We start from the raw sequence: 15672 nt of genomic DNA on the forward strand, positions 1-15672 counted from the left end.
ATCTTCGTTTTCCAGCCCCGTCAGAACAGCTAATTTCCTTCTTGTTCTTCCAAAGTCAGCCCTTTCATACTGTCTGAGCATAAGCTGTCAACTACCCCTATTAGCATGCTATCTAATAGAAGAAAAAAGCTGTTTAGATCATCTGCCCATTATCAGTGCTCAGCATCTTTCAAGGAAGCAAAAAGCTTCTTTATGGTAAAAGCAAGGCCAATGCAGATTGTCTAAAACCTTTCACCCAGTTTTACGAGCCGCTGTCTTCTTACGAGCCGCTGTTTTATCGTACTGTGGCTAGAAGCCTTGCAGGAAGTACTGTAACAATAACTGCTATTTTACTTATGCTTACTATAACTGAGGCACTTGAAAGTCTCAGAATGGTCTATAAGGCAATAGGGCCATGTCAGACCCACAAACACAAAATTACATTGTGGGTGAATTTTTGGGTCAAACTTGGTGACTTTTTTGGCCCCTGTGGGCCTGTTTGATAAATTAATTCACAATGCAGCTAGTAGTTTTGTCCATTGTTACTGAATAAATACTCTTTAAAATGCACATTTTGCATCCCATTTTACCAACCCTCTACCCACCCCCTTGGGTGCTACTCAATCAGGCTTTCACGAAAGGAATGCATTGCTACCATCAACTGACACTTTTTCATTGGTGTCTGAGACAATTTTATGTCCCAGTCCAACACTGGGTCTGTTGGGAAGCCCGGAAATCCACACCTAACATTATTTTCTGCACTTAATTGCGAATCCTACTTATTGCCTGAATATATCAAATGCATTACACTAGGTTCCCATATTAAAGGCTACATGGCTGGTTATTACACTCAGACATCTCAACTCTAAATATGGTTAAAACTAAAAATACATAACAGGATGCAACTTAAAACTGGCCATATTTGAATAGAAATTGGGTGCAGAGAAATTTTGCTAATTTAAGCACCATTAAATAGAATCCTTTCTCATCCTGACACAGATTCACACATGTGATAGCGTAATTGAGACATACTATGGCCTAATGTGATATCATGCCCCTTTTTGCATGCTGGGTTGAGTATAGTAATACTTATATGTTTGTGACAAACCAGAATTAGAACAGAAAATACATCCAATTGTTATAAAATAGTGCACAGTATTAAACCCTTGCAAACCCTTATCGTTGAATGCCCACACAGACCCATGCATAATGTGATAGGGAAAGGATGTTTAACAGTACACATTTTACTGGGGAAGCAAACCTGTTAATTTGAATGAAAACTCAATACGAATAGATTGAAAGCAGTCCACATGCACATGTGTATTTAAAGATGCACACACATGTGTATTTAAAGCAACATGCACACCCACACAGACACACACACATTTACATTGAACATTATCTACACTTGTTCTATAAAAACTGCGCAAACATATTCTAAAAAAAGAAGAGTGCACTTTTCCGAGAGCATTATTTTCCGAATTCAAACCCGTGCAGTCATATTTAAGATGGCCATTGTCTACATTTAAATGATCTGCACATAGCCAATTCATTCATAACCACACACTTATATGGGGGAGCTAAGTGAAAGGAACATATGTTTTAAATATTGTTTGGTCAAGTGATTTTTCTCAGATACCATACATGTCTTCATACTTATACATATAGCAAGGAACCTCTTATTTGATTGATTATTGGTTTATGGGTCTATAATATTGTGGGGGTCTCCATAGTTCAAATCTGGAGTCCACCCTGGTTTCAAATTTGAGTCAATTCTTTCAAATATATTTTGAATTTCGAGAAACACACTGTTTCCTTGCCCAGAATTGTGGGGTGGGATTGTATATCAGGGGAGATGAGATTGGGCATGTCACCCTATCTGAACCTGTACAGTAATACTAAAAGCAAATCATTATACATAACCTAGTGAGAACAAGAAGATTTATATTGGAAATGGTACATACATTGGTGTGGAGCAAACAGTAAGTACATACATGGAAGCTATTATTGGCCTGTAATTAGGCAAGGAAGCAGGCCCACCAGATTATATTGAGTATGACATTTCCAGAGATGTTTCATTATGCTTGGAAATTAAAAGGTCTGGTGTTTTAAATAGCACCAATATCACCGGGGGTCAAGTTTTAGGGTGCTTTGTAACAGGTGTAAGCAATTACCATCATTATTACCGGGATTGTGGTATTCAGTCTGCAACCCCTGAATAATAAAGGCATGAGTGTGCCTGGAGGAGTACTAAAACCTTGTCCATTCAGCAAATCCTCCTCATTGGAGATGTGAAAGCACATGTATAGCTATCAGATTCACAAAATCTCTCACTAAGACCAACACACCTCTTCTTTCCTGGCAAAAACAACCATGATTGTAACATTTAAAACCAGAGAAGGAGAAGACCACTAATGATATAGTCCAGTTTCTTTACTGGGCAGGCCCCACCAAAGATGATTGTCTCTGAAAATGAAAGACTGAGTGTGAGAAAAATTAGGCGCTCAGTAGGTTTTAATAGGTTTTATTTCCAAGAAATACCATTCTATTGCCTTTTTGACTTTACAAAACTAGAATGAAAAATACACTGATGTGTACAATTATGTTTATGTGACATTTCTATGTATCACACAGGCATTTCACTCTGTAAATAGAATATAGTTCTGGGGAGAAGTGAATATGCTGCTGTGCTGCAGTTCATCATTCACTCTTTCCCCTTGCTTATATGTGCTGAAGGAGTGTGCACAGCAGCTACAGCACTGGCAATGGTGTCCATGTAGTGAATGTGTGATCAAAGCTATCTAATATCCACATCCTGTTGCTGGCAGATGCATGATCGATATGTAGTAGCTTTAAAAGCCATATTTGATGTCTTCAGACATCACTGTTCCTAAATGACCTTCAGACATTTAAGGAGGAGCACGGAGTGGATAACGGAAGTCAGGGTCGCACAAACCCCCATATTCACAGCACTCTAGCTGAACCTCAGTCCTTGAGGCTACCACGCATTTCAACTCTCATCCATGGAGCTCCAGGCTTTGGGTAGTTATGCTTATTTCAGGGGAGGTGTGAAGTAGGGCGTTGTCTGGTGTGTTCGATCAAAGCCGCTCTGAAATGTGTATAGGCGCGTTACAAATGCCATATCATATCATATCATAACAATCAACCTTCCACATTCTGCCTATTGGGATAGCATGTTACCAACTCATAATTCTTCCTAATCTATCAAATATATCTTCCACGAAACGTCTGATATGCCAAATACCCCTTTCTGTCTCCTGATCTGGCCTCTGATTTGACCCCTCTGATGGTAAACAGAACCTAAAGGGAATGATAGTTTGGGATTGTTGAGTTGTTGCGAAACAGCACACAGTAACCCTGTGGGCACCCTAAATAATGGGCTGTGAATATGCTTCTGCTGTACTGCTGCTGCCTTTTCACAGGTTTGGGAGGGCTGTACAAGACAGACAGGTGTGTGGCGCAGTCCAGGTAAGCAGTGGTTACAAGGCGGCTTTCACTGAGTCAATATCCCAGTATGGGGGACTCTCTAGGAACCTACACATCCCTTTACATCCTTACTCCACTGCCCCAGACCACATCCCAACTAGTCTGCCGCCTCAACAGCTCCAGACCAGAGGACTGTAGAGTGTTGCTAAATGTTGCTGGCCAAATTGCATCCTACTGTATTCATCCTGGTCAGTCGACAACCATTGTTGATTAGCACCCCAGGTTTCAAATTGATCAAGGTGCCCCAATACCATTGTCTATTCTCTGTTGGTCTTTCTGGACTGAGAAGTACCCTTCCAAGGTCCCCATCCCGTATGTTGTGATCTATCTCAAAGCATGCCACTGAACATGTAATATAGCAATTCATCCAGAGAGACTTATTTTGAATTTGTGCCAACTTTTCTAAAAGTGTCACCCATGCTGGAACTACTTGGAGTCATTGTTTACTCCTGGTCTTGATAATCCCTTACAGAGCCCTAGTCCATGGAGGTAAAGGCTGCTTTCTTTTGATAATTTTGACCCTGCCTATTATCCACAAATAGTTATAGTTGTTCCAGAAAAAGGTTGTCCACACATGAAACTGGGGCATCCATACATGTGAGGAGAGGGGTGAGGTAGGAAATGTTCCCCTTCTTTATATTTCTGTTTCCTTTCGGTCATAGTTCTAAATGGTCTGCTACTGGGCACAGCATCCCATCATTCTCGTTCTGCAATGTTCCTCTTTGCTGCTCCACCTTCCCTTTTCAACATGATCAGCAACAGGTCAAAATGCAGCACCAAGACTGCTTATCAGAATGAAGAAATCCTAACATACAACACCAGCACTGTGTATTCTACACTGGCTATCCATCAAAAAAGGGGTTAATTTCAATACCATGTGCATGATGCATAACCAATCATGCATACCATTCAAGGGGCACTTCCTCCTTCAGAAGTACATTTCAACACTGCACTCCCTCCATAACACCTAGGACCAGCAATGCTGCACTAGTACTGGTTCCTGACTTCAACAAGAAACAGCAAGGAGAAGCCTCTTTTTTCAGTTCTGTCCACAAAACTGTAGAATACCCTACCCAAACCTGACTTTCAGGAAACAACTCAAGACATGGCTTTTGGACTAGCCACTTTGAAAGAAATTCAAAACAATAGCAAATGACTAAATCTGTTCCCCAGAAACTCGCAATTGCAAAACACTTTGTACTGCCATCTATGGGAAACCAATTTGATAGATGGATACTCTGTTGTGCGACACTGGCCTGCACCCGGATCTAAGTGAAATCTACAACCAAAAGCCAGGAAACAACACACTAACTCCTCTCTACCTCCTCAACCCCACTCATCCCTCAACTAACTCCTCACTGCTACTATCTTATATCCTTACACTAACCACGCTCCTTCTGATGACCAGCCAAGTCTAGTGCACTTAACAGACTCAGACCCTATGCATTTTCTTCAAGAACCATTGTGTCCATTTTTGCTCTCCAAAATCTGGGGGCCGCCCATACGGCTAACCTGCGTAGCAGGGGTGGCTGGCCTAAAGGGATGGCAGGTGTGCTACCCCACCTATTATAAATGAAGGAAATACTAGGTGGTTTACTGATGACAAGAAGTTAAAACAAATTGCACTAAAAGCAATGCTTTCTTTCACAACACGTTTTATTTTGTAGCTGCTGCTCGCAAGCAGGCTTCCTGTGTGAATGGTGGCTCTTTGTATGTGTAGTAGGGAGCACTGTAGAGAGCCATCCCCACTGTAAATATGCAGTGCAGGTTGAGCACAGTGAGACATCAAAGGGTCACCATGGCATAGATTACACTGACTTCACCCTGCCCCCTATGCTCTCTCTCATCCAGACCAGGGTGGGGTTTCAATATGCTGACCCTACTCCAGCCTGTGTTATAGATAGCATGGGGGGGGTCTAAGTGAAGCCATCACAATGTCACAAGCTGAGGGAAGGCTAGGGTGGGATTGGTTTCAGTCCACACTTCTGTCTTTCTTTAGCGTGTTACTTGTTTTGTCATCAACAGAGCGTGGAGAAATGGCTATAAGGAAAGAATAAACCCACCCACCACATGTGTCAACAGCAGGCAAGAGAGTCCAGGGGTCAATGCAACGGTATGCAGTGATTTTAACGAATCAAATTACAGAGAATGCTGTTATAACGAAAATGGTATAATGAAACATATCGAATGTATTGTTTAAAATGTATATGGTAGTGGGGTAAGGGGTCAAACTGATGGGGAGGAGGCTAGGATGGTTTTAAAAGCATATGGGGTTTGGGCAGGAACCCCAAAATAAAAATAAAAAGAAATTCTATATTTTTCATTATAACATTTTCGGGTATGCATCTGTGAACAAGTGGTAGTCATGATTTTGATGGAGTCAACCTATGCCAGGTTTTGGTCAATTCTATCCTGAATCATTCCAATGTTGTTAATAAAAAAAATGAAGGCATTGGCTTGAGTGGTTGAAGGCACAATAGATGTTGAACTACAGCTGGGATTAAAGAAATTGGCAATAGAGACAACATTTTCTCTCTGCCTATTATGTGATGTCTGAATTGTGTAGGAATTTAAATTTTGCATCAAAGATTGCGACTTTACAGTATTTAAAGGCAGTGTTTATATTCACTGCAGAAGATGGGCGTGGCTGCTTTCTCCATAGACTTATCAGCTGCCGATACTTTTTCTTCAGGGAAGCTAGTGATTGAGAATACTAGGGATTGGAAGGTTTCTTGGACCAACAACATTCTACATAACCTGAAAGTAGGTTTCAGACCAATGAGAGGAATTGAATCAGCACTTATATCTATATTAAAATACCTGAAATGCAAGGCAAGCACAGCATCATGTCAGCTTACTAATTCCTGGATATGTCAGCAGCTTTTGACGCCATCACTCGATGATCCTTAATGGTGAAACATTGGAAGAAGTTGGACTACACAACACAAAATGGAATGGATGAAGAACAAAAATCACAAGCTTCCCACTTTCAGTTCATGCAAAATCACTGGTGAATACAGCAAAGATCAATTCTGTACACCATCTTTTTAACATATGCATGGCTCTACTTTTGTGGCACATAGAAAAAACACAGACTCACCTGTTATATCTATGTGGATGTCACACAAGTCATCTTCAAAATTCCCAGCAACAATCAGACCGACAATGCCCTCATTAACTGCATAGCCCAGGTTTACACATGGATGGGTTACATGTTATTTTGCCGACAGTAATTATTTTGAAGAAATTACTTTGAAATGTTACTCTAATTGTTTTCTTTTAATTGGGGGGTCCCCCACATACCCCTCTTCTCCTGCATGACTACCACCTGCCCCAGAACCCTCCCCACCCCCTTTCTCCCCTTAACCCACAAATACCTATATTATTCAAAGTAATTTCAAATTAATTACTTTGGCCCTCATTACGACCCTGGCGGATTTCGCGGTGCACAATGCACCGCGGAGCATGGCGGAAAGCCGCCGATAGCGCCATGGGGGTTGGCGGATTTACCACCCCATGCCGACCTTGGCGGAGCGGTAAATCCCCAATCCCCATTTTACCCTTCCCCATTCCCATTCTTGCCCCATAGGGTATAATGGGAGTGGGGAAGGAGTTAATTACGCCGCCGTAAAGTAAGGCGGCGTAATTAACAACGAGGTCCCTTAGCGCCATGGTTTTCTCCGCCCGGTAACACCAGGCGGAGAAAACCTCCATGGCGCTAAGGGAACTCGTAGTACGGCGGACGGGTCCGCCGCGATTACCGCTGGCGGTATCCCACTCCGCCAGGGTCGTAATGAGGGCCTTTGTAATTACTTCATAGTAAATTACGTTGAAGTAATTACTGTCTCTGAAACCACAGGACAAGCATGAATGACATCAAACATGTAACTTTCATGAGTGTATAAATGTATTTTTGATCGATTCTATGATATGAATGTTAATAAAATGTCTTTCTGTAATCTGTTGTGCTCTTTGGATTTAGAACCTTTCTGTTGTTAAGTTTAGACAAGTGTGTTATTAATCTGATACCTCTTAATCTAAATTGAGTTTCTGTTTACCTATACAGTGCACTGTTATTGAGATAACTATTATATGCTATAGTTTCTGTTCCTGGGCACAATCCTCCCAACTATGAGTCGCCTAGAGTCTTTCTAGAGGTTTATGTTTGACATCAAACAACCTACATTTCAACCCAGATGAAACCGAAATCATTATGTGTCACCAAACATAGCACCAGAGGCATTACTACATCTATCAGACTTGACTAAGCGATCACATAACAATCGCAACGAGAACTCTCTACCGGTAGTGTATAAAAAGGAGAATACACCTCAAAGCAGCTAAATTGGCCACAGAGCTCTTCAAGGCAATTACTCCAAATACATCTGAGATAGTTTCCCAGTATAATCGAAGAAGTAGACTAAGTTCCAGCAGTTATGCGGCGCACCAGACAAAGACATGACCTATCAGCTTTATCCAACATGGCTGCCAAACTCTAAAACACTCTCCCAAAGGAAGTATGCACAAATACTGCCTTATTTTCAGCAACATTCTAACGGTTTTCAGCACTTAATTAACCCATAAACTGCTGGGCAGCCTGAAGTCAACTGACATTTTATTACAACCAACAACCCGTTCTGGGGAACAAGAAAACTACCAAATGTCTGAGTGTTGACCATTCTGTTCAAGAAAAAGGCATAACAGCACCACTCCTCTGCTTCACCACCCTAAAGGAATGTCATACCGTCCCCCCACCACTATGCACATATCCATGGTCACTCCATATAGATATTAACCTTCCCACATGAACCATTTCAGCCTCCATGCACAAACAGACTACACTCACACCATCTAAGCCACTCGCACAGAGCAGTTGAAAAACCCTTGACACAGACAACAGACAAAAGAATCCTACACCTCTGTACTCAACGAAACAAATCAGGCCTGGCCAATGCATCCCAGCACTGTAGGTACCTAAGGCTCCCTTCAGGACACAAATGCATCCATGGCATTGATACATGCCACCAATAAATGAACCCACGGGCAGAGCTCAGGGTATTTCCAATCTGCACAAAGTAACACAACAGCAACACTATATTTAATTTCCCTCTCCTTCCCAACTAACATAATTTGTATGTATTTTTGAATTTATTAGGCTTATATAGCGCTTTACACCAAAGCGCTGCACATATAACAAAAACAGGACACAATTAACATAATAATAACAGTAACAATAGAAGCATAACAAACTTGAATCAGTCAACAAAACAGTATGTAGAGCGATTAGGTAGAGGGAAGGGGAGAGAAGTGGAATAGCTCTAGGTGGAAGAGGGAGGGAGGGAGGCGGGAGGAGGAGGGAAAGGAAGCGGTGAGGATGGGTTGGGGGAAATGGAGGGAGAGGCTTAAGGAGGGAAGAGGGAAAGGGTGCGAGAAGGGGAGCAAGAAAAAAAGGGAGGGGTATCATGGCGGGGAATGGAGAAGGAGAGACTTAAGAGATGTGCAGAAAGAGGAAAAGGTAGGAATAGAGCAGATTGAGAGAGGTAAGGAGTTCCAGTGGAGGGGGGCCAGGAGTTGGAAGGAGCGGAAAAGGGAGGAGGCACAAGGGGAGGGAGGAACAGTGAGGAGGAAGTGGTCAGCGGAGCGAAGGGAACGAGAGGGAGCGTAGAAAGAGAGAAGGGAAGAAAGATGAGGGGGAGCAAGATCGTGGAGAGATTTAAAGACTAGGCAGAGAAAATGAAATTTAAGTTGAGAGTGAAATGGGAGCCAGCCAATGGAGGATAGGGAAGCAGAGATGGAGTCTCGTGGGGAGAGGAGACAGAGGGTACGGATGGCAGAGTGATAGATAGATTTGAGGGGGGCAAGATGTGAAGCAGGTAGACCAAAAAGTAAGGAGGAGCAGTAGAAGAGGCGCGAGAAGATAAAGGAGGAGATTAAAAGTTTAGTAGCATGAAATGTAAGGGAGGAGCGAACTTTGCGAATATTATAGAGCTGGTAGCGACAGGCGCGAGAGGTGAGTGAGATGTGATGGGAAAAAGTGAGAGAAGAGTCGAAGTGAAAGCCTAAATTACGAGCGTGGGGGGAGAAAGTAAGATTAGAGGGAGGACAACTGATGAAAGGAGGAGGAGAGGGAGAGGGAAGGGAGTTGGAAGGGAAGAAAACTACTTTAGTTTTGTCAGAGTTAAGGGAAAGAAAGCGAGAAGACATCCACTTTTAAATAGCAGTAAGACAGGAGGAAAGTTTAAGGTGGAGATCAGGAGAGAAGGTAGAAAAGGAAAGAAAGAGCTGTGTGTCATCGGCATAGAAATGGTGAGAAATGCCAAATGAAGAATTAACAGGGGCAAGGAGGGAGGTGTAAAGAGAGAATAGGAAAGGACCAAGCACCGAGCCTTGGGGAACTCCGTATTCGAGAGGGTGGGTGGGAGAAGAGCAGCCTCCCCAGGAAACTGTAAAAGAGCGGGAGGAGAGGTACGAGAATGGCCAGTTGAGTGCAGAACCTTTGAAACTAAAGGAGGAGAGAGTGTTGAGAAGAAGGGGTGATCAACAGTGTCAAAGGCATAAGAGATATCAAGAAAAATAAGGACAGAGGATTGCTTAGCGTGACGGGCAAAGAGGAGGGAGTTAAGGATGTAAGTGAGGGCATTTTCAGGAGAGTGTTTGTGGTGAAAGCCAGATTGAGAACTGGGAAGGAGAGAGAGATGAGTGACAAAGGTTGAGAGCTGTGAGTAGGTAAGGTGCTCAAGAGGTTTAGAGAGGAATGGGAGAAGTGAGATAGGACGGAAGTTAGAGGTGAGCAGGGGATCAGCTGAAGGTTTCTTCAGAATCGGAATGAATGATAGTGGCATGCTTGAAAGCAGAGGGGAAGGTGGCAGAGGAAAGGCAGGGGTTGAAAAGGAGGTTAGGTAGGGAATAAGAAGAGGGTATATTTTAGGAATAAAAAGGGAGGGGACAGGGTCAGATGGAGCAGAGGAGGGGTGGGCTTTGAAGAGGAGGACAGAAACTTCAGAAGGGGAAACTGGGGAGAATACAGTCATGCAAGTAGAGGGTGGGGAGGGAGAAGGGGGCGTGGGGGAGAAGGACGAGGAATTGATTTTTTGCCAAAGAGCAAGAATCTTGGAGGAGAAGAAGTTTGCGAAGTCAGAGGGAGAGAGGGTGGAGGAGGTTGAGGGATCAGGGGTTGGAGGAGAGAGAAGACGAGAGAGAGTTTGGAAGATGCGGCGGGGATGGGAGGCTTGGGAATGAAGAAGGTTAGAGTAGTAGGAGTGTTTGGCTGAGGAGAGGCAGGAGACATAGAGGGAGTGATAAGAGAAGTAGAGTAGGAGGATTTGTTGGAAAGTGAAGGAGATTTGAGCCAGGGTCTCTCAAGACGTCGTAGCAGACGTCGCATGGAGAGGAGTTGAGGGGAGAGCGAAGGTTGAGAGGGTTTCCGGGTTGGACGGAAGAAGGGGATGGGGTGGAGTAGATCAAGAGAGGAGGAGATAGAAGAGGAGAGAGTAGAAAGTGCGTCATTGGCCGATAGTGAAGAGAAGTCATGGGGAGAGGGGAGAGAAGAAGAGCAAGTTTCAAGAAAGAGGGAGGGATCAAAGTTACGAACATCGCGACATGAGAAAATAGAAGGGGAAGGCATGGGGGTGAATGAAGGGGAAGGGGGTAAGGGAGAAGGAGAGTAAAACATGATCGGAGAGATGGAGAGGAAGTGTAGGGACAGTAGATGAGGGGTAGGAAGAATTAAAGATAAGGTCAAGAGTGGAGACAGAGGAGTGAGTAGGAGATGAAGGAAGGTGGGAAAGAAGGTAGCAGTCGAGGATGGACGAAAGGGGAGAGGATTGAGGGGGAGGAGGGAAGTGAAGATTGAAGTCGCCGAGAACAGTAAGGGGGAGGGAGAGATGAGAGAGAGGAGGTGATCAAGGTCATCATAGAAGGTAGAGAGAGGGCCAGGTGGGCGATATATGATTAGAAAGGAGATGCTGTGACGAGAGGAGAAGGATTTGTAGAGAAACTCAAACGAGGTGAAAGAAGGAGCAGGAGCAGCGCAGGAAAAGGGACCAATGGGCAATGAAGTTCAGAGAGCCAGCACTGGATCAGGACGGGGAGGGGCTCCATTGGGCACTGGAGACCAGAGTGTCAGCGCGTGAGGAGCACAGGAGGCGGCTCAGATGGGCTCAAAAGTTCAGAGTGCCAGCGCAGGAACAATGCAGAAAGAGGCTCCGATGGGCACAGAAGACCAGAGTGATAGCACAGGAACAGCGTAGGAAGAGGATCCGAAGGGTCCAAGAGTCCAGAGAGACAGCGCTGGAACTGCGTATGGAGAGGCTCTGAGGGGTGTTGAAGACTGGAGAACAGGGCAGGAGCTGCGTAGAAAAAGCTGTGATAAGGGCAGTTGGGATTGAGCCGATGAGAGGCCCACAGTAGCAAGGATCACACAGTCGTTAGGAAGGGCGGGCAGTAATGACAAAGACTGGGGAGTCACAGGAGGCACTGAGGACCGGGTGCCCACGTCGGAGCTGAGGGGGGGGGGTCAAGCTGGGAATAAGTGATGGTGGTTCACTGCAAAAATCAGACAGGGCTGGGAGGAAGAGGCGGGAAGATCGTCCGCAGCAGGCAGGGGTCTCAGCCTGGGCAAGATGGACTGCACTCACCGCAATGTGCCAACATTGTCCATAATCCAACCTTTCTCTTTCAGATCTGCCAGAGCACCCGTAAACCATGCGAATGGCAGTGGTGCACGGTGCAAATTATGATCACAAAACATGAAATAATATATGATATGTCAGCAAAGAGTCCATGGTGCCTTTGCATAACAAATGCCACCATTGTACCTGTGTAGAAAGATATATTCATGCTAGTTGTGTCAGTATTTCCACTCTAGCAATAATATAAATATTGCTACTGTAAGAACACATTCATTTTGACTGTGCGCATAATGGCAGTATTGCCACTGTGAAAAAACAATCATGTTGCCGTGTACAGCAATATCAATGCTGTCACTAAATTAATAGACTATCTTGCTGGCTTTGCCATTATATGCCATTATTGCCAGTGTATGAACAAACTCGTGTAACTGTTTCCAACATTTTCAGCATTGCCATGTACAAACACACTTGTGTTGGCTCAACCAAATAATGGCAGTAATCGCACTATAAAAATATATGTTTATGCTAGTTTTTGCCTGTAAAATGTAGCCTTGCAGCATTCCCAAAAATTGTCTTCACTGCCAATGAAATATCTTTTGCAAAAAAGTGGTTAATTTGTTTGACTTCAATTTGGTTGTTGCATTTTGTGATTTTGTATCCTTGTAATTGTGGGTACTCGCCCCTCTCCTTCCTGTGGCTGCCCTGCCCACCCCCTTGACCCTATGTCCCACCTTTTACTACCTCAAATCCCTCTCTCGCTCTCTCTCTCTCTCTCTCTCTCTTCCTCTCTCTCTCCTGGCATGCACTGCCTCCCCACTACAAAGGCCCCTGTGCATATATGCACTCAAACAATGTATATATAAACACACACACAACCACACACACGCACACACACAAACACACACACACACTCACGTTATAACCCAGACTGCCAATGGAAAGTAGGAAGGGATCACAACAAGGTGCCTAGAGAGGGAAGACAACAGTGTCTAGTAGAACAGAGCGCCAGAAGCAGAGCATATCAAGAAGAAGGGAAAGGAGAGCCAAAGAGGAATGGAGCTCCTCTGAGTGGGAGACTTGGGAGCTAATTTGGAGGAAACACAAAGGCAAGCACAACACAGAAGCATTGACAAGTGCAGGAACTGTAGCATCCGTGTGCTTCATGTAAGAAAATAAGAATGAGGCTGCTGAAACTGTTGCCCTAGGAAAGGTTTGAAGCCCTTTATCATGCTTGCTCCCAGCATCATCAAAGGTCTCTAATGCCTGGATGGGGAATAGAAAATGGTGGCACCCATTTGCTAGTGGTATGTGCCAGGATATAAATGCAAGGCTACGGTGAGTAGCGGTGGCGGCGGGTCTTCAACTGAAAAATAAACTTTGAGGATACTGGGGAAAACACCTGGTCAGGAATTTCCACAAATGCGTGCAGCTCTTGGCATGGAGCATTACATACTTGAGAGCATGGCACTAAAGTAAAATCGAGATAAAATAAAGCCCAGGATTGGAAATGTGTGTCCCCAACGAAATTCAATAGTTTGGTTGCAAATCATTGTTCCTTCCCACATTACTTTCCAATACTTTCTTTTGTTTGATAGGGTGGGAGGTGAGAGTGGGAAGGCTCATTTGAGTACATTACCCCCATCCAAACGATTTTTTAGTGCTGGCTGCAAAAGGAGGTACTATGAACAAGGATCACAATTGCAAATACACACCCTTTCAGCTTCTTTTCAAATATCCCCATATCCCTCAGTGTGTGCACCTTGCACAATTGACGATACAGATGGCATTGCAATTGACACGAACTGATGATATCATCACTGGTTACATATATACATATATGACCCATTGCATTATCAATGGTTTAATGATGAAGACTGCATGCATTATGGGTTAGTCTGTAGGGAGTTCCGTTCCAGATCAGGTTCAGTGTGTAGCAACAGTAACACCTTGCCACAGACCATGCCCGCTGTAGATAATGCACCTAGTGGTATTGTTTTAGTCCCTCACAGAATATGTGTTTGCAGGGCATATGCACAGGCAGAATGTTTTTCACTTCCCAGTGGCAGTACCAAAAGATCAATTATGTAGGCCAAGCTGTGTGGGTAGGCTGGAGAGGGGTAGTTCACTTGGGTACTCTCACAGGCTTTGCTTGATATGCAGTGCTCACAGAGCATAGACAATCTCATTGGTCTTCAATCTGTGAAATGTGCCTTCCTAGGAGTCCCAATGTCACATAAAAGGGCCCTAACACACTCGTTTGGAAGGAGACTTTCTAGGACTTTACCTCACAACACCAAACATCACCTATCCAAACGAAGATGTTTGATGTATGGTGTAGTCAGATGGATTCTTGCAAAAGGAGCAGTGGGGATCTGGGCATGTCCTGTGTCCACTAACCCACCCATTCTTCTGCTAGCCACCCCCAAGACAAAGGATGAGCGCGGAGACCAATTACAAAATTGTGCATACATAAGAGGGGCTTGGCCCAGAAATGTTTGAAGCAACTGGTCCATGGACATACCCTGTGCATATTAATAGGATGGTAGTGTGTAAGTGGTGATGCTACAGTCCAAGTGCTCTGGTCAATACATGCAGGGATTAGGACATGGTTTTGATATCACAGCCATAATGATCGTTTTGGCCGAAAAGGTCGAATAAAAAAAGCTGAATGAGCAAATGGTGCGCATTCGGCATGGTAAAAAAGACTGAAGCCCATAATACCAAACAAGGGGCGCTGGGGTTGGGAGGTGTCCTCCGCTCCCCTAGTTCAGTATTATGGGCTGTGGAAGTGGCAGCGGTGTCCAACGAATACACTGAATGCAAAGTGAGGGACGAACAACCAAAATCCCAAAAGCTCGCGTTACAAAATGCAAACAAGTGGGCTTTGCAATTTTGTAACTCCAGATTTTGGGGTTCAGTTTTTCAATGTAGATCCACACTGATAACATCAATGATCCCATTTATGACATATTTGTGTTTTCATCAGAACACTTCATCATCAAAATTTAACATATCCACCACCAGCCAAGTAAGAAAGTACAATGTAGGACCAACTCCACTAATCCTAACATTTGAAACAACACACAGTAAAGCAACTAATACAGCATTGACAGTATTTAGTTCCTTATTGATTCAGAACTTCCGAACTACAGACAGTGCAAGTAATTCAGCATGCTCTCCAGAAGAACTGTCCTGCCGAACATGTAAAAAGTCATAACAAAACAACGAGGACTAGAACCCACCTTTCAAGACTTCCTCAATGCTTCCATCATTCAAGGCATTGTCGCTTGGACTTTTCAAACATCTCGATATGCCTCTAATCAAGACATCCATGGCTATTCCCAAGCATACATGTGGGGTAAAATATAGCCCCTGAATGCCAGAAATAAAGAGGCCAGAGTGATTTGAAGGAAACTGTTTAAGGTGGAGTCCCATTGCAGTCTAAAGCCAGCAGCGAATGGTGATGTCAAACATAAGGCTTATTGAACCAAAAACAGGCCAAAATCTTAAATGAAGGAAAGTGTGCTTGGAAGTTCTAAAGTGCAAAGATAGGCAC

The sequence above is a fragment of the Ambystoma mexicanum genome, chromosome 5q, assembly GCF_040938575.1.
Source record: "Ambystoma mexicanum isolate Mex_15411 chromosome 5q, UKY_AmexF1_1, whole genome shotgun sequence".
NCBI lineage: Eukaryota > Metazoa > Chordata > Amphibia > Caudata > Ambystomatidae > Ambystoma > Ambystoma mexicanum.